We start from the raw sequence: 23535 nt of genomic DNA on the forward strand, positions 1-23535 counted from the left end.
GTTTCTTGACTGAGTAAAAGTTAATAGCTTTAATAATCAAATTACGGCTTACAGAAATAAACCCTTTTTAATAAAACTTGAAATAATCTGGTAATATTGTGTTTGTAAAAATTTATTCTAATTATTTACTGTATCTTGACTAGTTTTATTTTCATCTTCAATTAGTGATTGCTACTGAACCTATGGGATATAACTGGAGTGACTATTGTAACACACAACCCCTTAAAATCTCAGTATCTGGTCAATTGAGCATTAAGATATTTCTAGTGCTCTAATAGTTCTCATAAGAGTATTTTAATACTGTAGGAATGTTTGATGAGAATGGCCACTTCAGTTGAGACGATTTACTTGTGCTCCTTTTGAAATCAGAAATTGCTCCAATTTATCTCGTCTTCCTCGGATACATTCTAGAAGTTTTTCTGTATATCGTAGATTATCCGCTCCTGATCTTCATCTTGATATCCATAGGAATATTTCATGAACTTTCAGTTTAATATTGTGTTTTTAGCAGCAGCTATAAATAAATTTCTTCTTTTGATGATTCTAGTCTGAAACAAATAAAAGATGTTAATTATAGAGATATATAAGTCTTGTTCTAATATTTTAAGTGTGTACTTCAATATCAAGACAAGCCTATACTTTCGGTAAAATAATCTGCATGATAATCTATAGAGCATAAAATATTTCAATGTATTAAATATAAAATAATGCAAATAATGACGAACTAGACATGTCCATGCCATTTATAAAATCAAATGCAGTATTACGACTAAAAGTACATCTGGTAAAATATTACCTAAATACTAAGGAAATACTTCACTACAATAACCGAATGACTAGCCTCTGGAAATCCACTGACTAACAGGTCTCCCCTTATCCATCCAGAGCAGGACTGTGGAGGTCCTGTTCAAGATGCACTCAATAAGCCATAATTCCCCGAATAAAACATTCCACCTTAAACTACAGGGGATACCTGGTCAAATACACAATACTTATATTATAGCTATAAAATTAGTTATGTATAAATTCTGAGCAAACACAGAAATCACTGACACCAAGAGTTTCAGATGTAAAATATTGCTTAGTATACAAACGTGTAGTGCTATGTAAATGAATTAGTGGCTTTTTCGCTCTCCTAAAAGCAGAAAAAACGACCTGCAACTGCCTAACTTTATCAAGTATATGTATCATTTTTGTACTTGAAACTAAATAATTCAGTATTATATACTGTAATGATTCTCCATAAACTAACTCCAGGTATCTTATTGATTTTCTGGTTACCCTTCAATCATTGAACCAACTTGCTCTACCCATCTTCACCATCTTACTCGCCTTGCCTTAAACTAAGGAAAAACATCACACACACACACACACACTAACCTTGTCTCGATCAGTTCATTGATGAGATTATTCTACGTTATTGTTTTTGACTTACTGGGTATACTTCATCGCTGGACTAACCTACCCAACACTATGAAACCGACAATCTGGTCTTACCAGACACACATCTGAATGTTATTAAACACAGAGCAACAATATGTCTTTTGCTAATGATTAACCAATGATACCTAAAATCAATGAAAAATCTATCTAACCTTATTCATTAATTATATAATCTTGCCCTTATCCACTATTGGCTACACTATCCTGCCTTTGTCCCCTGACCGACCTATCTTTGTCTAATCAAAATTATTAATGTTATTCTACATCAACTAACAAATTACAGAATTTTTTGGAAAAAGTTAGCATGATTCACAATTGCAAGCTCCTAGTATTTAGTGTTTTGTATGAATCTAAGCTTCAGGTTATATAGTGTATCTAATAATTAATCTACCAAACAATGGCCATCTATCCTACACCCCTAAGAATTAATAAAAATATCATAATAGAATCAGGACTTAGTCTTTTACTGTATTCCTCTTGGTGAATTGGAAGTATAACGTTTAAAATATTTCTGTACTGGTATTAGGATTGGAAAATGAGTTCATATAAACACATCAGTAATATAAAGCATTTAATGAAGTATGTGATATTGCCAAGATATGCAACTAAACTTAATAAATAATTACCTATAGCATCTAAATAAACAGTTGTTACAGTTATATCAAAATTATACCCTAACTTAGGAGTTAAAAACAACTTTATGTAACAAACCACAGATTTTTCTTCCCATTGAAAAGTGCACTGTACATGACTTAACAGGTCAGGGAATCTGATGCTTACCCTAGAGTTTTTTCTCACTTCAAAATCTGAATCTCTTTTAAATTGAAAGATTCAGCAAGTGAAGATCTAGCTCATAGGGGTCCAGCATGTGGAGACCTAGTTCCACTACTGTACTCCGATACAAAACTGAGCACTAGCAATAGGTGTGAGAACACCTGCTTTCAGGTACCCAGGCACCTCTTGTATATGTTTATAATGAGGTGCAAACAGGGGTCTGCAATTACCTGCCGAGGAGCATGGTAATTAGGACTTTCTAGTGGGTGGTGCTGGCAGGAAAGTATGAATAAAGAACTTGGGTTTGTATAGTTAAGGCAAATAGGAATTATCTCCAAATTCATCATTTATTCCAGTGCAAATAAAACCCTTTGCCCTTAACAGACTCATCCTTATGTGAGAAGTTCCTCTTAAAACTGGCTGTAAAACTAATCCTAGGATTCCTAAACTCTGACCTTGTAGGTAGTGAGAGCTCAGGTTCCTTACACATTGTACACCAGTGGTTTGACTATAACAGCAGGTCAGCAATAATGAACACCGAGCAGTGTGTCTTGTAACGCTGAGGCATGTGTATACTAAGAGGTTGGTCTCGTTCCAACTAAGTAGCATATGTATCTTAATGCCTTTGTTTGGTTCATCATCTGTAGCATACTGTATACTGTATATATATATAGTAATGGGTTTGCTTGGTTACTGGACACCGAGAAGAAAAGTGTGTCGTAACACTGAGACATACATATTGTATAGTATAGTGATGGGTTTACCTGGTTAAGAAACACTCCCCCTTGTAAGGAGTGGGTGGAATGACACTTCTATACCATTTAATAGAAAAGCTACCTGTAACGTATGGCTTAATTGCAAACGAATTGATTCCAGGTTTAACAGGGTTTCTGATGCTGTGCACCAATAAAGGGAAAGATGCCAGTGAAAGGAAAGGACCAGTCAATCGTCATTTACATCCCAGTCTAACACGTAACATGTTCTGTGAAAGGAGCAGCGTTAAACTATACCACCTTCCGTGTACCTACTACAGGTCCTTGAGAAAAGATGTCTAGGGACATATTTCCGCAGGTAATGGACAGTAAACATCATCTGGTGTTTCTACAAGACTGCCTGGAATATTTACACCACCTCAGCAAGAAGAAAATTGTATTCAGTCTCCACCTTCTACATTATCTTTGTGCTGAGTAAGAGCTGCTGCAGGTGAGGTCAAGTTTGTGTACATTGTAGGTAGCAGTCAAGCATCCTTACAAAGCCCAGAAGTAACCGATCAAGCTTGCCGGGTAAATCTCTATAGCTCGTCTCCTGAGACAAAGGAATCCTGGTATTGAGAAGAGCAGGATTCTGAATTTCAGCCATAAGCTAAGGAAAGAAGAGGGACGAGACCTGTCCCCAGCGTAAGATACAAAAAACGCTAAAGGAAAACCCATGAAGCTTGCTAACTCGCTTGTGGGAGGCTAATGCAAGCAATAAACCCATTTGAGGGAAGGTTTCTGTGTGAAGCAAGCTCCAAAAGTTCAATGGTGTCTTCTACAGGGATCGTAACACCTTATTAACGTCCAAAGGTGGTGGTCTCACCCATCTCGGGGGACAAGTCTTTTCAAAACTCTGGTTGAGTATGAAGAGCTCCACTGGAGTGACAATATCAACTCTCACCGCCAATCCTCAGAAGAGCTTTATTCTTCGGAAGTAAAGTAAACATTCGGCTAACTATGGCAAAGGGGCTTAGAGAGGACAAAGCTCACTTCCTTAACCATAGTAGCCCACTTGGTTTAGCATACTGAAGTCGATCATTTCCGAGTATATCCTGAAATCTCTTGTGCAACTTCACCGAAAAGTGTTTCTGAGAGGAGATACTGGATAACCTCCACTTATGAATCAAAATTGATTCCACTGAATTGTGGGATTTGTAGGCAAGTGGTTGGAGGAACATGTTGGACTGAGAGCCTTGCACCTCAGATCCTCTTACTGCAGGGGTAGAAGTTTAGTACCATTCTACTTTGGGCCGTTTCAACTCTTAATACATTAGCGCCATACTGAGTTGGGAGTGGCCCGGGCTCAATTCAAGACACTTGTTATCAGGCAAAATAGTGGAAAAGTTTAGACGACAATGGTGTCCCAAAGATGTTGGAAGGCCGCCTCGAATGCTGCTTCAGGGTCTGACATTGGTGAACAGAATATTTGAAGTTTCCGATTAACAAGTTTACAAACAGGTTGACAATCGAAGAACCCTTCAATGTCAGGGTCTTGCTCGCTATCTGAAGATGCAAAGACCATTCTAGACCTATGATCAGCATCCTACTGCTCAGTTTGTCCGCTTTCTATGTTCTTTCGCCTGGAATCAAGCAGGGTGTTAAGAGTGACCAGGTTGAACATTGCTCACTCATGGATCTCTACTGCCAGTTGGCAGAGCTGCCACCATTAATACCTTTGTCTCTAAGGTGGTGCTGTCACTTATTCACACCACCAAGTATTAATACCTTTGTCTCTAAGGTGGTGCTGTCACTTATTCACACCACCAAGTGACCAGTCAAAAGAGTTGGGGCAAGGGGAGAGCGACTCAAATACCTAATACTTTGAAATAGAAATAGGATTGAAGTACTCTGTTGGTCCTTTGTACCAACTACAGGGATTGTAAGAGGTGCGCTTAACCGTCTCTTAGTGATGCGTCCCAGAACCAAGTCGATTCAGTGCACACAATAGCAGGGGAGGGTCCTTCAAAGGTTCTGTCCTATACAGCATTATTTCAGATTGAGTCTGGGGGTCGATGTCCTGTGATCAATATCTCTTCAGTTACTATTGAAGGGAATGAAAGTGGATACTGTACGACCATTTGGAACGAGACATTCCAGAGGACCGATCTTCCAGGGCCTTCCACCAAGCCTATGTTGGCAGATGAGGCTGCTGAAAGAGAGCGAAGCCACCTCTCAAAAGATGCTAGTGCATCTCAAGGTGGGAAGATTTACAACAAAGCTGTCAATGTCTATTCCCACATGAATTAATCTTTGTTTTGGCACTACGCTAACTTTTCATAATTCACCACAAGCCCCAGATCATAACTGAATGAGAAGATTTTGTCCAAGTGGAGGTCATTCAGGTAGAGAAGGAGACAATTACAGCTGGTGTATGTCTAAGCTGATAAAAGTAAACACTGGTGGAGACTTGCAGCGCATAGAACTTTTAATTTGTACACACTGCTCAGCCTGACAGAACTGAGCTTCTTCCTGGAGCTGTAATGGATTGAGATCTGAAAGTGGCAGCCTTCACATCAACCAACATCATGAGGTCCATCGACCAACGACCTGATCGTTTGCTTGACTGTGTCTGAAGTCTCCACCTTTGACGAAGTTTGTCATACCAACTTGTTCACGTCTGGAGGGTCTAAAATAATTTTGTCGGCCCCACACACATTCTCCATTAGAAAATGTCTACTAAAGAATCTTAGGGAGCTGTCGTTAATCTCACAGTGAAATTACGCATGCATGCTTGTGCATATGATGAGGTACATGTGTGTACTCCAGGGTGACCTTCTGCAGCATGACCTGAACCTCTGCCTGGATGGCTAAGTCCTTCGTCAGTCCCTGGCAGTAGAAAATATGACATTAGGTGAAGAATAGGTGAATGGAAGGTAGAACCTGGACTGGAGCATGTTGACAGTCTACTGTTCCATCGCGTGATATCATCCCTTCCTATATCAGGGTTACAGGGATCCTTCCACAGTCCACAGGTAGCATTGTAGGACTGTCGCCTCTAGTGGAAGAAGAAAAAATTGTGGAACATTTCTGTACTTTGCATGCCATACTTGCTCAGGGGCCATGCTAAGCATGTCTGTACCGTTACAATTTTCGTATATTGTATGTGCTTGCTAAAGGTTGATAGGGATGTTGGAATAGTTATCCTGAAAGGGTATAGGCCCTTATGAGTAACTAATCAAGAACCAGGTTGCAACTCTTTCCAATGCATTCCATATGGGTTCATCTTGACTCCCTTGACTGGCAAAGTGGGAGGCAATCATATTCCTTTTCCCTAGGTTTCAAAAAGCCCATGGAGAAGCTGAATGGTACATATAGAAGGCCTTGTTCATAGTTTTTGATCAAATGAAATCAGTTTGCTTCCTTGTACTTGGGCTTTGACAAACCATGGGTTGTAATACAGTGCATAGCTTTGATTGTCCAGTGATTAGACAAATATAACGTGGAAGTTGGCCATGGAAGTAGACTCCATGATGGAGGACTCAGATGTCAGGACACTGCCCTCATTCCATCTGGTTTGATCAATTGGGGAGGGCATCAGCAAAAAGGCCAGAAACCAAAAGGCTACCAACCGTTAGAACACTAAGGAGAAAATATACACGAGACCTTGGTTAAAAGGAACCTTGCTAACAACTGTGTGCACATGATGTGGCCTCCAGTACTTGTATGAAAGCAAAGATCATAATTAAGAAATCACCTGTTTCATTAAGTCGAGTGCATCAGTGATGGAAAATTTTGTCTGGGAAAACTCAAGTCACAGATTGGCCCGAGTTTGAGAAGACCTAGATTGAGGAATAGAGTCAACAAGGTGGAAAATCTTGCTCAATGGTTTCACACTTAAACTTGACAGGAACATCATCGGGCAGGAAAAAGGGAGGGCGTCTGTTACGTTCGACCAGCAGCATTCATGCTTGGTCTCAAATGAGAACGAGTACCGGGTACTGGAAGCATGAGCTCTCGTACTGCACATCAAAAACCCTTCCTGGGGTCAGATTGTGCTACTCCTTTCCCTATACCACGCAGAGGGAATGGCTCAAGTCTCAAGGAACTGTGCCAGAATGGTCGTCCTGTGCTTCAGTGATTCCTTCCTCATCTCCTTATGGTAGAGTTGTGAAGGAACAGGTAATTAGAACAGCTAAAGTAGTTCCTTGGTGGATTAAAAGTGATGAACCCTTGAGGCACAAGTGTACTCGTATTGCTGCAGATCATGTGGATCCCAATTGCATGATTCCTAATCTGTAACCTATTTCAAGTTTCTCGGTTGCTATACTGTACAAGACCCTAAGGTACCAGCCTCAGAAAGCAGTTGTATGGTTCCCAATAACTGTCGACGAACGCGTTGTTCCAAACTGCCTTACCCATTCGTAGATTTCCCAATGCCTTACCCAATTGTGGTAGATATCTCCAATTTCCCACTCATGGTAGATATTTGTAGATTTTCTAATAGAGGTCAACATTCATAGACTTCTCAATCACGGCAGACATTCATAGATTTTGCAATCGCAGTAGGCGATCGTAAATTTGCCAATCACAGCAAACCCTTTTAAGGAACCCAATCGTTGGTTTTGCAATCGCAGCATACAGCTGATCCCGATGGAAAATTCCAATCACGAAAAGTAAGAATGAGACACCCTGCCTTGCAGACCGAGAATAATCAGAACATTTCCATAAAGACGAAACAAAATGGCAAGACACAAGGAAATCTTACACTTGTGCCAGTGAGATCTCATAGCATGTACCTGCAAGGAGAATGGTTCTAGGTTACTCTTCCATAGTGTTGTGTAATAGAAGAACTTGGACGAAGCAAATGCTAGAAGCTCTAAGACCTATAATTCACTGAAGAAGACAGGTGAAGCGTCTGATTGCATAGCCTTGAGCAAGCTCAGGAAATACACGAACCTTGTAACCAAACGTATTATCAGGGAAATAAGTATTTACTGTACATAACCTTTCAGAATGTACTCTTATATAACTCAGGTTGGGTAAGCCGATTTTTTGCCTTGTAGAGAAAACAAGAGCTCGATCTTGTAAGAGGCCATGAGCTAGCAACAGACATGTGAGCTCTTGTTACCCATACACACTCAGCACTGAGTACAGTAGTTGAGGTTTGTGGGTAGATGCTACCTCAGCCAAAGTTGATAAAGGAACAAAACCACAAGTGTGTCCCATTCATTTATGAACTTGGGCAGTGATAGCACGATCAGTGTAAATAATTGTGTGACATGGCATCATAGCCACTTTGTGGAGGAATACCTTCACGCACTATAAAAGCGCCGCATTCAGACACATCAGCACACACAGAGATGGCTACATATACAGAAATGTTAGTCTGATGACATGGCAAGGCTGTGGGACATGTAACTAATGTGCAGAATTAAAGAACTTGTAGTTGCTACAGTAGGCTTCTGTGCAGTTTGCTAGGAAGGGGAAGAAATAATAATAGTTGGACAACTCAGTCTGGCTAATATCGTGGTTGCAGACACTGTCAAAGCTCTGAACATCAACAAAAAGTGATGGGGAGTTCCAGAACAAGTCCTGAGAACTCGAAAGAGGAAAGTGGTGCTGAGTACCCAAGTGTAAGAGGAAAGCCCTGCTCATAGGTACACACAGGGACAGTGGCATGTACAATAATGATAGCCTGACGACGTGGCAAGGCTGTGGGACGTGTAACAAACGTGCAGAACCATAGAACGTGTAGTTACAGTAGGCTTCCAACCAGTTTGCTTAGAAGGAGAAGAAATAACAATACTTGGACGACAACTTCTGCTCAAAGTCATGGTTGTGGATGCTGGCGAAGCTGTCCGAACAATGTCAACATATGGTGATAGGGAGTTCAAGAACAAGTCCTGAGAATTCGTAAGAGAAGATGCAGTGCCGAATAGGTGTAAGAGGTAAGCCGGGCTTGTAGGTAGGAAGAAGGGGGAAGCCCTCCTTGGAGAGAGCCCTGCCACCGCCCCTGGTAGGTTAGCTAACTCCTCGGCGTTGGAACCAGACCCAAGGTCTGGTAAGGAACAGGCACTCCCTGGGGGAAGAGAAGGAGCCGACTCACTAGGGGAGTCGTCATCCTCGTCTATCCCCCAGGGTTGACCTGGAGTCACAAGCCCTGCGCTACTGCTCGACCGTACTCCGGAAGGGCCTGGTCGAGGATTAGCTTCGGGCAGAGATCTGGGCGTAGAGGAAGCAGAAGCCCGCGATTTCTTCGATTTCAAGGAAGAACCCGAAAGCGAAGATTCGCGTTTAGACTACTGTACTTCTTCTTACGCGTAAACCTCTCCCACTGGGAGGCAGGCCACTCCCTACACTCGGAACAGGCAGGTGTTGTACCGCGAACACTGAATTCCCCGGCAAGTCGGGCATAAACGAAGTGGGTCTGTCTCCAAGGACGACATGAAGGTGCCGCTGCTCAATCCCAGGACATGTCCGCATAGCAGGACAATAACCATACACACACCGCACACAAAAGAAAAAGGAAAAGTAACAAAGTCAAGGCAGTTTGTTAACGGGAGAGAGAGACGGCATATCCACACTCTACCGAGCCAAAAGTAAAAGTGGTTACTCAACCGACAGGTGTGAGTGAGCGGGGTAGCTAGTCTACCCCACCCCCTCCCGCTAACTAGCGGATGGGGTAATTATCCTTCACTAAAATTGTCATGGCCGATTTTCAGCGTTGCCAAAAGTAATACCTTAATAAATAGCGAAGGTTTGTATCTGTGTCGGAACAATTAACTATTATAAAAAAAAAAATCATTTCCACCAGTCATAAAAAACCAGTCGTAATAAAAAAATAGCCTACTGTAATCAGAACAGAGTACAGTACAGTAATAGTAATGAAACATGGGAAAAACACTGGAGCTTTTCTTAGCCAGGCCTTCCTGCCACACAGAAAATGGGAATTTCATCCCATTTCTATACAGTAGTTCATAGGTGTTCATCATACTAAAAATACATTTTTAAACGATTAATTGAGCTAAGATTTACTTGCTTTTGCTGCCACATGCTCACTTCACTCGCAAATGGATTTCCATAACATTTTCTATGCAGTAGTTCATAGGGGTTCATTGTACTACAAATACTTTCCAAATTAATTGAGTTAAGATTTACTGGTTTTTGCTACTATATGCTCGCTTCACTAGCAAATGGCAAATTTTAATGTAATTTGTATTTTTCCTAACATATACAAACCTGGAGCTATTTATTAGAGATTATACTTTCAGCGAAGCTGAAACAAGCAACAAGATTTTATGCAAGGTGCAACATACAGCACTAACCCTGTGTTGTCTAGCCACTTTTTATTGCAGGCAGGACTTCTTAGGGGATAGGTGCTGGCGGGCCAATTTGTATAAATAGCTCCAGGTTTGTATACATTTTGGAAAATGCAAATTTCTTTCAAATTTGACATTTGTTCTTACACTAATACAAACCTTACGCTATTTATTAGGGATGACTCACCCTGTAGGAGGGTGGAAGTCCGGACCAACTGGCTGGTCTTTTACCCGGGGTTTTCCCGTATTTGCTCTGTACTTAAGTTGTTACGAGTTTTACTCTTCAGATCATTGTAAATCAAGGTGGTCTCGGAAGAGCTCGAGACTATTAGGATCAGCCAATTGTTCCGAAGTCTTCGGAGAACAAGGCCAATTCTGAAGGAGCAGGTGGACCCTAGGGTAAAAACATGCGGTACTATCTAAACTGAAGCACAGTTCTTTGATATGACAGGCCTGATAACGGATCTCCAGGAAAAGACTAGGAATATGAGTCCTAGTGGTCGAACTTTTACAGGAAGCCATTAGCTAACTGCTTGTATGACTCGTAGTCCCGAGAAGAAGCTAAAACTGGATATTTCTGTATGAAGAATTGACCGCTGAAGCTCGGCAGTATTCTGATTAACCAAGCCTTCCTGTGCAACCGATGTTCTGCTCATGAGGATAAAGAGAGAACCACTTTCAACCTACCAAAGGAGGATGGAAGAGTCAGGAGTGTATGCTCTCATCGCTTGTATGCAGGCTCTCTGTCCATGGCAAAAAGAGAGAATTACTTCGAGCTCATAGGAGGGGTTTTTCCTGTTACTGGAAAACATTCATGGACAAGAAAAGAAGCTATCCCTATAGAACATGTTCGGCTGAAGGGACCACTTCGGTTACGTAAGTGTGTCATTGTCTAAGGATTGAGAAACAAGACCAAGTCCAGTGACGAGTTGGCCAAACATGTCTCACCGGGAAAGAATTCCTCCGAGAGCACATATTCCGACAGAGACCAGGGGCACACAAAATACCGAAAACCTCTGGTGTTCTTAGATCACCCCTCTAAGGGTTGACCAGATACTCTGATGCATAAGGAAGATCTTAGCAACCAAGTTGCTATAATTATAGCATTAGAACTGAATTCAATACCCTAAACTCCGAGGGAATGAAACCCATGGGGTTGTCTCCCGATGCTGGTGAAGGAGATAATTCAAGGAATTCGCCTCTACCAGCGCAACTAGCGCATGTCCTATCTAAGCAGAATCATCTCGTAAGGTAGTCATTTACATGTACGATAATGTGAAACAAGGGAGAAGGTAGCAGCGAAAGCATTAACCTCATCCTTGCGGCATATGGCATGTAAGCCATTCTGTAGTAGGAATGAAGTGTAGGTGAATAATGCACATTCACGAGAGATAAAAGTCTGCGAACGAGCTTAAGTCGATGAAGAAGCCTAGCCACATGTTTGCGGGTTCTTCGAAATTTGGAGAATGACATGGGAAACAAAGAAATCTTCCAAATGAAAAGCAACAAAATCCATGAGGCGAGAAGCGTATTGAGCACCAAGGTTACCCCTTGTACATTAGCCCAGCTGTTGATGGAGTGTGCTGGGTTAGGTTCCAACCAGGAAATCCTTGCTAAACTCCTCCAGCTACATGTGGGAAAGCTACCGCAACAGCGCAAACGAGAGGTGGGAAGACGATCTATGTCATCTAGATGAGAGTACTCTCCGATAAGTGAGAGACTCGCGAGAAGCAAAAGCTTCAATGAAGAGAGGGTCTCAGCACAGATCGTCATGAAAGTGAATTTACCCCACAAGGCAAAGTATTCAGAAGAATAATCGATAGGTGCTTTAAGTGGTTGCTAGTACTAACAGCAACCTAGAGGAGAACTGACTAGTGATGATCCTGAGCAGCCTACAGACGTTCACAAGTCGACAAACAGCAAACGGCAAGTTGGCGAACAATGAGCTGTCGATAAGCAAGCCAGAGAATGACGGGCTGACGAACGTTGACCAGCACAATCCGTGAGCTTTCAAACAGTGATCTAGTGACCGGCGACCTGACAAACGGTGATTTGGCGGACAGAGACGGCTATCGTCAAGCTGGCGATGGCAATCATTGGTTGGTGATCGGCAAGATATTGAAACAGCAAGCTGGTGAACAGCAATTGGCAAACTGAGCATGCAAGCAGTGAATGTTGAGTAGGCAGGCGGAACTGGCAATTGGCGAGCCGGAGAACGGCAATCTGGAAGCAGCGATCAACTAACAGCACACTGGGGCTGGTGAACGGCCTGGCAAATGATAATCACCAGCTGACGAGGAGAGTGACATCACTGGTTGGTGCGAACGGCTACTTTCGAAGATAAAGAACAGGGAATGGACGAATCCAATTCCTACTGGCAGAATCCACCAAAGGGAAGACCTAACAGGTGAAGGAAGACTCCTGGGGACGGGAAAGGTGACCAACATCCGATGACCCTGTCGGTAATTCTCAAGCAAGGAGGAAGATTGCTGATCAGTGGCTGGTATAGGGACTCTCCCTCAGAAAGTTAAGTTCCATCACCAGGAGGCAACCCTCTAGGAAGCACACACTACCCTCCCTCCACAAGCTCTAGCTCAAATTGAAGGTTGATATCAAGAGTTGCACGAGTACGAAGCCAAAGCTTGTTCTCTGGGTTCCCCCCCCCCCCCCTCCCGGAAGGGGTTACCTAAACGACATCAGCGGGATGAATGGGAATGGACGAATTCAAATCCCACCGGAGGAATCCCCCGAAGGATAGAACGAGTAGGTGAAGGAAGTCTCTTCCGCGGACAGGAAAAAACAACCCACCTCTGCTACCGATGTCAACATTTCTCCCCGCAAGCAGGAAGAATGTCGAACAGTGGCTGCTGGAGGGACTTTCCCTAGAAAGGGAAAAACCCAACACCTGGAGGCGAACCTCTGGGCAGCGCTCTCAGCTTCTCATCAACAAGCATTGTTCAAGCTGAAGGTCGGCATGGAGCACTATCTGTGAAGCATGGCTGAAACTCTTTTCTGGGTTTCACCTAAAGAGGTTACCCCACGAAGGGCAATTATGGACGAATCCAATTCCTGTCGGAGGAATCCCTCGAAGGCAAGACCGAGCAGGTGAAGGAAGTCTTCTATAGAGGGGAAATACAACCAACCTTTGCTGCCGCTGTCAGCGATACTCCCCAGAAGCAAGAAGATTTCCAAACAGTGGCTAGTGGAGGGAAAATTGAAGATCATCGTTCATATATACTTGAATGATTCTACCTCATTAATCCTTTTTCCTTCACAAATCAAGTAAATTTTGTCACGTTTTCCCACACAAAGTCCCAGGTTCCCACCTGTGTCAGTCCATTACTGAAGGAAAAGCTGTTTTTCCTATTAGAAAAGTTGTGTCGTTTTCTTCTATAATTCTACCAAATAATGACCCATGATGTTTGCGAGCGCAGCTCAACATGTACCACTTTCCAGAACATCGGAGCAGTTATGTACTGGTAATTTTTGAGAGCACACCAGCCACAGCAGAGCAAAAACCATTAGAAAACGTTAAGTGAATCATAAAAAAAATGACACTTTAATTTTCAGCTACTCACATGAACCATATATTTTTCAAACTGGTTATCTTGTATATACAGTATATTGCATTTCTGGTGAGGGAAAGGAAAATCCCAGAACCTGGAGGCATACCTCCAGGCAGCAATTTGTTCTTCCCTTCAACGAGCTCTATCTCATATTGAAGATTTGCACCGTGTTGCATGAGAACGAAGTCAAAGCTTTTTCTCTATGTTCCCCTTGACAGGGTTACCTAACTGAGGGCAGGAATGGATGAATCGAATTCCCGAGGGGAAGGGGAAATTCCCCAACCTCTGGGCAGCGCTCTCTGCTTCCCATCAACAGGCATTGTTCAACTTGGTCAGCATGAAGAACTACTTGTGAAACATGATAAATAAAATAAGAGCTATAACTATATTACTTATTTCAATCAATATCACCATCTCCTATGCCTATTGATGCAAAGGGCCTCGGTTAGATTTCAATTCATCTATCTTGAGCTTTTAATTCAATACTTCTCCATTCATCATCTACTTCGCACTTCATAGTCCTCAGCCATGTAACCCTGGGTCTTCTAATTCTTCTAGTGCCTTCTGGAGCCAAGCTGAATGTTTGGTGAACTAATCTCCCTTGGGGAGTGTAAAGAGCATGCCCAAACCATCTCCATATACGCATCATCCTGATCTCATCCACATATGGTACTCAAGTAATCTCTCATGGTTTCATATCTAATCCTCTCCTGCCATTTAACTCCCAATATCTTTCTGAGGGCTTTTTTCAATCTTTCACTAAACTAATTCTAAAGCCCCTGTATTGAAGATCATAGTTCCTATATATTTGAATGATTCTACCTCATTAATCCTTTTTCCTTCCATGATATTTCATCTTCCATTCCATACTCTGTTCTCATCATCTCTTGTCTGTCTTCTATTTATCTTCAGCCCAACCTCGTGTGATATTTCTTGCAATCTGGTAAGCAAGCATTGCAAATCCTGCGGTGTTCTGGTAACAAGGACATCATCAGCATACTCTAGGTCTGCTAAATTCCTATCACCAATCCAGTCTAATCCTTCTTTGTCATCTCTGACTGTTCTATGTATTACAAAATCCATGAGGAGGATAAACAATATAGGTGACTACACATTCCCTGGGAATACTCCGCTGTTCACTGGAAATTCCCTTGATAAGACTCCATTAATATTTAAGAGGAATTCCAATATTGACATATTTCAATATTGAAAATAAATAACGATGATGTTCAGAATATTAAATGTTGGAACCTTCATTCTGTTCAAAAAAGTAACTCACGACAGAAGCACCACCTATCAGTGTTCTTCTGAACTACAGGACCAGGTGAAAGAAGTCTCCTGTGGTATGTGCTTTAGTGACAAAAGCAGCAAAACTGGTATTTTTTTATTAAACTCTGGTAACGTACTTCGTTAAAAGAGGTTTCCGCCAGTAGCAGGCTATATGGGATTCAAAATATAGTGTACTGTGCAGTATTTACAAAGATATATCTAATTATGCGATTTCCAATGCCCTACGAATATTGCACTGTTCTATAATGAAACCAACATTTATAAGGAACCCCAGTGGGATGCTATGGTTTTTGGGTGAGTAAAAGCCAAACCCTAATAAATTGCAGCAATAATAATGATCAAAAAGGCAAAATAAATACAAGATAACAATTTGCAAAAATGTATGATTCATGTAAGAGGCTAAAAATTAAAGTATAATTATCTATAATTCCTTTCATCACTTCCTACTAATGGTTTTGGCTCCCCTGTGGCAAAATTAGCATTACCTTACAGCTCCTATGTTCTGGCAAGTGGTACATATCATGTGCTGCGCACGCAAGCCCCGTGGGTCATTATTTTGGGGATATTTTTTACTTTCACATGAGCAACAATAGTGATACAGTATATATACTGAACAGAGCGTTTTCAACATAATTACCAAAGGTGAAATTACACTAAATTTTGAAATATGTGGTACTTCCTTCTTAGACACATCTTTAAGTGACAGCAGTCAGGCTGAAACTAAAGGGGAGGGTGGAAAAAAATGGCTGTTGTAGAACAGGAATTTGTGCAAAAATATTCAGAAGCTGATAATTGGTTAAAAAAGCCAGGTAATAATTATATCATACAGTACAATAACCAGAACAGCTGACAAAAGTGAATGCAAGCAACGCATGCACAGTAACTCCTAATCACTATTCCAAATGTAAACGATGGACAGAGCGAGAAATACGACAAAATTTTTATTGACTGATATGCAAGTTATTAAGCCCAGGCCCCATTAAACATAGAAAAATGAAAACTAGCCAGCACTCTTTCATTTCTTAAGCGAATTCCAGTTTTGCTAGTAATTATAGTATACATTAACTGTGAAGATAAACAAAACTGAAAATTTTCTAACCTTGTGGCACAATGGAATAAGGTCCAATTAGACCTCCAGGCATTTTATTAATGGGCGGTGATTTCTTGCGCCTTTTCCTGCCTCTGTTCTTGTAAGACCTCCTGGAGGGGGCGCTGGTGATGAGATTTGACAAAGCTTCCTTGCAATTGACAATGTTTGACTGTGGGGGTGATGTCACGGGCACAGCACGGTCTAGTTTTATTGCTTACCATAACTACATCTGGAAAAAAAAATTGTTTGAGGTTTGAAATGTCTCAATACAAAATAAACAAGCAATTAAATATGAAACAGGGATCTCTTGTAGGTAAAAAACATGTGTACCATAACTACATTTATAGAAAGAATTTTGACATGAAAAGATGTTAATACAAACTAAACAAATAAGAAAAAGAATGGGTATCATAGAACGGAAAAAGCTTTACTGATAAAGAAATGTGGATATATATAGAAAAACTCGTTTTCTTTAAAAATTACCTTTACTTCCGTCAAAAATTGTTAAAATATGACCTAACACTATATACTCCACGGTAATGGGAGCCACCCAGAGGATACTGGGGGTTTGGGCGGGGAAAATTTACTGGCCAATCAATAAATAATGGTAAAACTAACCTTTTCTTATCAATACATTATTCTCTGGGATGAATAAAGAATCCAAGAAAAATTACACAAAACATGGGGATCCTTTTCCCCTGAAATATTTATCTCACTCGTGCGTTTGTGCATAACTTGTTGCGCAAAAACAACTTTATACTTCCTGAGCACAAGATTTCTTTCTACTTTCTACCTATGAAATTACTCCTGTTCGTTCATTTGTAAGTACTGTAGCTCCTCCTCCTCCCTTACCCTACCATATGATGAAGTTTACCTTTGGCAAGTCTAGATGCTTGAGTGACGTAGGCAGTTCTGTGCCACACCTAGTTTTCTTAGGACAACTCTTCAGTTCCTTTGTAGCTATGTTACATGTTGAGTGTGCATTACGGGTCCCAACGTAACAGTGTAATAGATGCCATTATGGCTATTTTGATGCTACAGCCAAGTTTCACGGTACTCCTGGTGTATTGAAAAAATATCTAAAAGCTGATTGTGTTATCCATCAAAGGTTAAAGTGTTTAAAGTTTGATTCTGGTAAGGATTAATTTGTGATTTACTGTACTTTATCATAATGTAAGGATTTAGTGATGTACTTTTAGTTCGTGACCTGGGAATGGGGGTCTAGGAGGTTTGCCCCCAGATAGGTCTGTGACCTGAGAAGGGAGTTCCTGGAGACTTGCCCCTAGTTAGGTCTGTGACCTAAGAAGGGGGCTCCAAGGGGCTTGCCCCTGCTAGGTCAGTGACCTGGGAACTACTAGGATAGGTGGGTTTGTTATGTTCTGTGGCCTTTCACAAATCAAGTAAATTTTGTCACGTTTTCTACACAAAGTCCCATGTTCCCATCTGTGTCCATCATGAAGAAGGTCCATTACTGAAGGAAAAGCTGTTTTTCCTATTAGAAAAGTTGTGCCGTTTTATTCTATAATTCTACCAAATAATGATTCATGGGGCTTGCGGGCGCAGCTCAACAGGTACCAATTTCCAGAACATAGTAGTAGTGATGTACTGATAATTTTTGAGAGCACAGAAGCCACGGAAGAGAAAAAACCATTAGAAGATGTTAAGTTAGTCATGAAAAAGGGATACTTTAATTTTCAGCCACTCTCATGAATCATATATTTTTCAAACTGGTTATCTTGTATATATATTGCATTTCTGACAATTAGTATTACTGCAAATCCCTGGTTTTTGGCATTTCCCCACCTGAAAAAACCATGTTTCCCACTGGGGTCCCTCATAATTGTCTATACTGTATAAGGGAGTCCAAAAACACAAACGGGTGGTTTGCCCCAATAATCATGGTCAGAAATGCATAAAACACAAGAGCGAGTAGAAAAAACACAGTATATGGTTCATGTATTTTGCTAGAAATTAAAGTACCATTTACCGAAATTTTATCCTGGATATTATTACAATTTAGGATGGGAAAAGCTTTCCATCAAGTCCCATGTATGGGGCAACATATATAATAGAAAATATTTTTCTTAAAATAAAACGTGTGCATACAACAAATTTGACCTTTAATTCCGCCACAAATACGCCGTTGCCCCGTTATCCCCCCGTTTTCCAAGACACAGCTGGGAACTGGTGCATTGGGTGGGGGAAACCAGAAAATGTGACTACTTACAGCTGAAATAAGGGTAAAAATTTATTGCAAACACTAACTGTAAGAAAAAACTCTCATAAGGAAAGTTTTTCTTGAATAAAGTGTAAATTTTGAGATTGATTCAAAAGGCCACAAAACCTAACACACCCCCAACTAACCTAGTAGTTCCCAGGTCATAAACCTAGCTGGGGGCTTTGACCACTCTTCCCATATCACATAACCTAGCTGGGGTCAAGCGTAAACGTCTAGCTGGGGTCAAGCGTAAACGTAAGAAATCACAAATAATACTCTACCCTATTCCTTATGGGCACTAATACTAAATAAAAAATGTCCTACAAGTAAACTACTAATAATGGCTTCCCTTATGCACTTTATATAATAACACTATTACAACAATGGGATCTCTTCTTTGTCATAGCGAATTTTACAAGTATTTCAGTAAAAATTTTGGGTAATTTTTCGTAATAAACCCACCCAGTGCTTTTGTTGTTGTATGTATTTTTATCAGGTAAAACACGTGAAAAAAAATAAATTCTTGTCAATACATTATCCTCGCAAATACGTAAGAGAAAAATATTAGTTTTGCCATTTTCAATTCCCCAGTAAATTTTCCCCACCCAAAACCCTGGTTCCCACTGTGTGGCCCCCATTACCGTAAAATGTATTGCTAATATATCATCAATTATCTATTTGCGACGGAAATATTTCCAAAGAATACAGGAGATTCTGTAAATAAAATAACATCAGTAAAGATTTTCCCTTGTTCTATAATACCAATTATTTCAGGTTACTTTTTACTTTCATACAAGCAATAATAGATATACACTAAACGGAGAGCATTTCCACACTAATCAATTGCCAGCATATATGAAATTACACTAAATTTGAAAAAAAATACAAAATTTCAAAATAGATTATATTTTCCAATTGTCGCATCTATGTGATGGTGGTGATGTTCATATTGAAGGGGAGGGTAAAAAAAAAAATGACTTGTAGAACATCCGGGAGCTTGTGCGTAAATATTTGAAAGCTTGTAAATGGTTAATAAACTCGGGTAATGATAATGTCATACAAAAAAAGAACAGCTGGCAAAAGAGAATGCAAACTACACATGCACAATAACTCACCATCAGTCTTCCAAATGTAAAAAAAAAAAAAAAATGTAGTTATAGAGTAAGAATGAGCAGTCACATTTTCATTGACCAATACATAAATTATAATACATTGAAATGTTGAACTAGCCAGCAATCGTCCATTTTATTGGGCAAATTCCAGTTTGCTAATAATTAAAGTATATTATTATCATTGTTATTACTAGCTAAGCTTCAACCCTAGTTGGAAAAGCAAGATGCTATGAGCCCAAGGGCTCCAATAGGTAAAAATAGCCCACTGAGGAAAGGAAATAAGGAAATAAATAAATGATGAGAACAAGTTAACAATAAATCATTCTAAAAGAGTAACAACGTCAAAACAGATATGTCCTATATAAACTATTAGCAACGTCAAAAACAGATGTCAAATATAAACTATAAAAAGACTCATGTCAGCCTGGTCAACATAAAAACATTTGCTCCAACTTTGAACTGTTTTCTCTTATTATGAATTTACATAGTAATTTATTATAATGAAAGTATTATTTTATGTGTTATATCCGAGAAAAAATATAAATTACAAGTGGGTGGGATTCTACTATAATTTAACCCACAAAAACTAACATACCTTTCATTATATAAAAATATTAACTGTAATTACATTGTATATTCCAATAAAACAAATAACCTTAAGGTTTCGAATCTAATATATTGGGCCTTTTATTCTCTTCGAATAAGTAACTTACAACAGAAACACCACCTATGTCCTTAACTGAACTACTGTACTGGGCGGGAGGAGGCTCATATGGCAAGTGCGATGACAATAAGAGCAAAACAGAAATTTAAAATGTTTAACTATGTTAATAGAGGTTTCAGCCAGTAGTAAATGGGATTCAAAATAGTGCATTTGCAAAGATCTATTTAATTGCGAGTTACACTATAACATATAGCACTGTTCGGTGCTGGTTTAGTATGTGGCCTACCTTTCGAATATGGTCTACGAAATTCTATGTTTTAGTATGTGGACATACTAAATAATATAAAACGGGTAGGCGACATATTAAACCAGAAAAAAAGGTAGGCCACATACTAAACCGACACCCACTGTTCTATAATTAACTCGAAGAATCCTCTATTGTTCATTATATGGCCTATTCAAACTTTTTATTCATTATACTTAGACTTGCGCAGTACATGGGACTTGGGGAAAGCTTTACCCGTCTTAAACTATTATGATACCCGAGGGTAAACTAACTCTCTTGGCCTATGACTCCTTACTCAAAAGGAAGTCCGCCTACCCACTTAGCAAATAACATATCTCTTCACATCTTTTTTAATAACTGTAAATAGACTTTCAATTACCAAAATTGGTATTTAAATAAAAAATATCAACCTTTGAGAAAAAAATGTTACGTTTAATTACCCAAAATGGCGTATGCAAGGAAAGATTTCTGTACCGGGTTACTGTTAGTGAAATCGTGGAATGACTGTCATTGTCTGTCAGACTGTCACTCACACTCACACCCGAGCGCGGAGCAATACATTTGGCAGGAATTTAGAGAAATTTTCCTTTTAAACATTATTTAATAGTATCTCTTGTTTGAGTATCATGATATAAAAAAGAACAAAACATACAGTAAATGTTTACTTCACATCGCTGGTTTTACGATAAGACAGAGGAAATACGATGAACTACTTTTCTGACTTTTTTCCCCAGACTGGGATTTTTTTTGCAAGCAAACAAATGCATATACATTTTGCACAAATTCATATGCATGTCCATTGAAGGAAAAATGCTGCAGATACCTATAGTCCATGGGAAATAGCCCAAAAAAAGTCCTTTGGTCAAACAAATTGCAATATTTTGTTTTATTGCATGAACATGTTGTATGGACTCTTAGGAACACCATATCCAAAATGGGACAAATTCGGCCATTTTGAAGTTGTGAAAATCACAACGTTTTCGGAGGGTACATTTTTCCATATTTTCCCGTTTTTCTCCAAAACGGTTCATCGTACGGGTAAGAGGTATAGGTACCGAAAAGATAGAAAATTAAATTCTGCACATGTTGGTCTCCATAAGTATTTACCCTAAAATAGAAAGGTTTTGAGCAAAGAAGCTTGGAATTGGAATACACGCATTTTGGAGAAACTGGAAAAATCGACTTTGTACTCACATTTACCTAAATATCTCTTAAACTACTAACTTTGCGGCAAAATGTCATAGAAGTGCTCCTTTAGAGTGAAGATTTTTCTTTATTTTGACGTATTTACTTTCCATTATATCTTGATATTTTGCAAAAGAAACACAAACACACAAAAATAGACACAATTTTAATTCATGGAAATCAGATGCAAATAGAAATTTCAGTAAAACAAATTGCAATAGTTTATTCTATGCACGAATGTGTCATTTGGACTTTTTGGAACACCACAGTAAAAAAAAACTGACATATTCGGCCATTTTGAGTTTGCGTAATTCCGTATTAAAGATGGCGGCCGTTCTCATTGTGTGAATGGAAGTATCCTCTAAAATTTCCACTTTTAAATATATATATATATATATATATATATATATATATATATATATATATATATATATATATATATATATATATGATTACTCAAAAAAGCATGGAGAGCAGGAAATTGCTGCACACATCAGTTTTCACCCGTGACCTCTGTCGGCCCCTGGTTAAAATGAAGGCTGCACTTAATATTTCAAGAAGAAAATTACCTTTGCAATTTACTTGGATTTTACAATGGTTGTAATATATACAAGATTAACTAAAATGACAAACATCAAATTATTGATTAGCTCTTGACGGTGTTTGAAAATAACAGAAATAAAAAAATGCAATCATTGTTGCTCAAAATACATGCACAAACTAAATTAATCATGTTCAGTGTCTACGTCTATTAATATGTTAACACAAGTGCTAGTTTGACACTCCTCACAAAAATCTGTACAATATAACCCGTGTTTATTGCATGAGCAGTGCTGAGTGTCACAAAAGCCTTTCCATTTGCATTTGATTACTCTCAGCAAGGCATCAGGCGCAGGGCTGTTGTCCATCGTGCAAGGAATTAGTTTCTTCCATTTCTCTTCCAGCCCCAATCGTCAGGTTTAATATCACTGTTACCTAGCCAGAATTGTGTTTGATAATAAACCCGGAATGAGTGCTATTTTGCTGCATTACTAGTAGGGGGCAGGTCTTTCACATCAACACTTCTCAAACTCTTGATGACTTTGCCCTGAAACTTTTTCTTTCTCAGGTCATCAAGAGTTGCACAATCACTGTTAGAGCTGTACATCTGAATAATTGCTCGTTCTCCTGCTATTTTCATTTCCTCGTGAGTTGAGCTGGGAGACAAGAATGGCACAGCACACTCGCAGAGAACACTGTTTTTTCAGTACAGCTCTCTTTCCTATTTTGTTTAACCTTGACGTGGTGTCACATCCACACAGAGCATGCATAAATGGCAAACACCTGCAGCATTCTTCACCGAGTCGTGCACTAATTTCTCCGATGTTCCAAATGGGATGCTTCATATTGGATTTCTGTGATACCATGAACAGGGGCTGACTGGTAGACTTCATGTGATGACAAAGAAGCACCAAAATGTCAGTATCCTCTGCTATAACGTATGTTACCTTGCTAACTGTCATGTAAACTGCCTCTTGCTCTATTAGAAAATCTGCATCTCCCTCTGCATGCTTTGTAGATACACCATGCTCCTTCAGAGTTTCAGACAGAAAGTTGATAAATCTCTGTTTGTTTTATGGTTTGCTAGAAATGCCTCCTTAGTTCCAAAGGTAAAGACTTTAGTGCGTGTCAGGTGAACATCTGGGGCAACATTTAAGCCCTTAGCACGCTTTTGATGAGTCACATATTTTGTCGATGCAGTATTGCTATATCCATCGAAGAAAACAATAGGATAGCTATTTGTCTTGACAAGAACAACATATTTGGATGCAATATCTTCATATGTTTCTCCTGCAGTCCATTTGATGCGTTGAAGCAAGGATCCACCATCAAAAACAGAACATTCAGCATCAG

General features: G+C 39.8%; 1 long non-coding RNA gene and 1 other non-coding gene across 2 annotated transcripts; both read right to left on the reverse strand.

Moving 5' to 3' along the window:
* Window positions 1-226: 226 nt before the first annotated feature.
* Window positions 227-20967, reverse strand: LOC137640196 (uncharacterized). The gene is made up of 3 exons (XR_011044317.1): window positions 20898-20967; window positions 16187-16406; window positions 227-548 (listed from the first exon to the last, which is right to left on the reverse strand). It is a non-coding gene; the product is annotated as an uncharacterized lncRNA (long non-coding RNA).
* LOC137640333 (U6 spliceosomal RNA) lies at window positions 5983-6087 on the reverse strand. The gene has a single exon (XR_011044340.1). It is a non-coding gene; the product is annotated as a U6 spliceosomal RNA (small nuclear RNA).
* Window positions 20968-23535: the final 2568 nt, after the last annotated feature.

This window comes from Palaemon carinicauda, chromosome 4 (genome assembly GCF_036898095.1).
Source record: "Palaemon carinicauda isolate YSFRI2023 chromosome 4, ASM3689809v2, whole genome shotgun sequence".
Classification (NCBI taxonomy): Eukaryota; Metazoa; Arthropoda; class Malacostraca; order Decapoda; family Palaemonidae; genus Palaemon; species Palaemon carinicauda.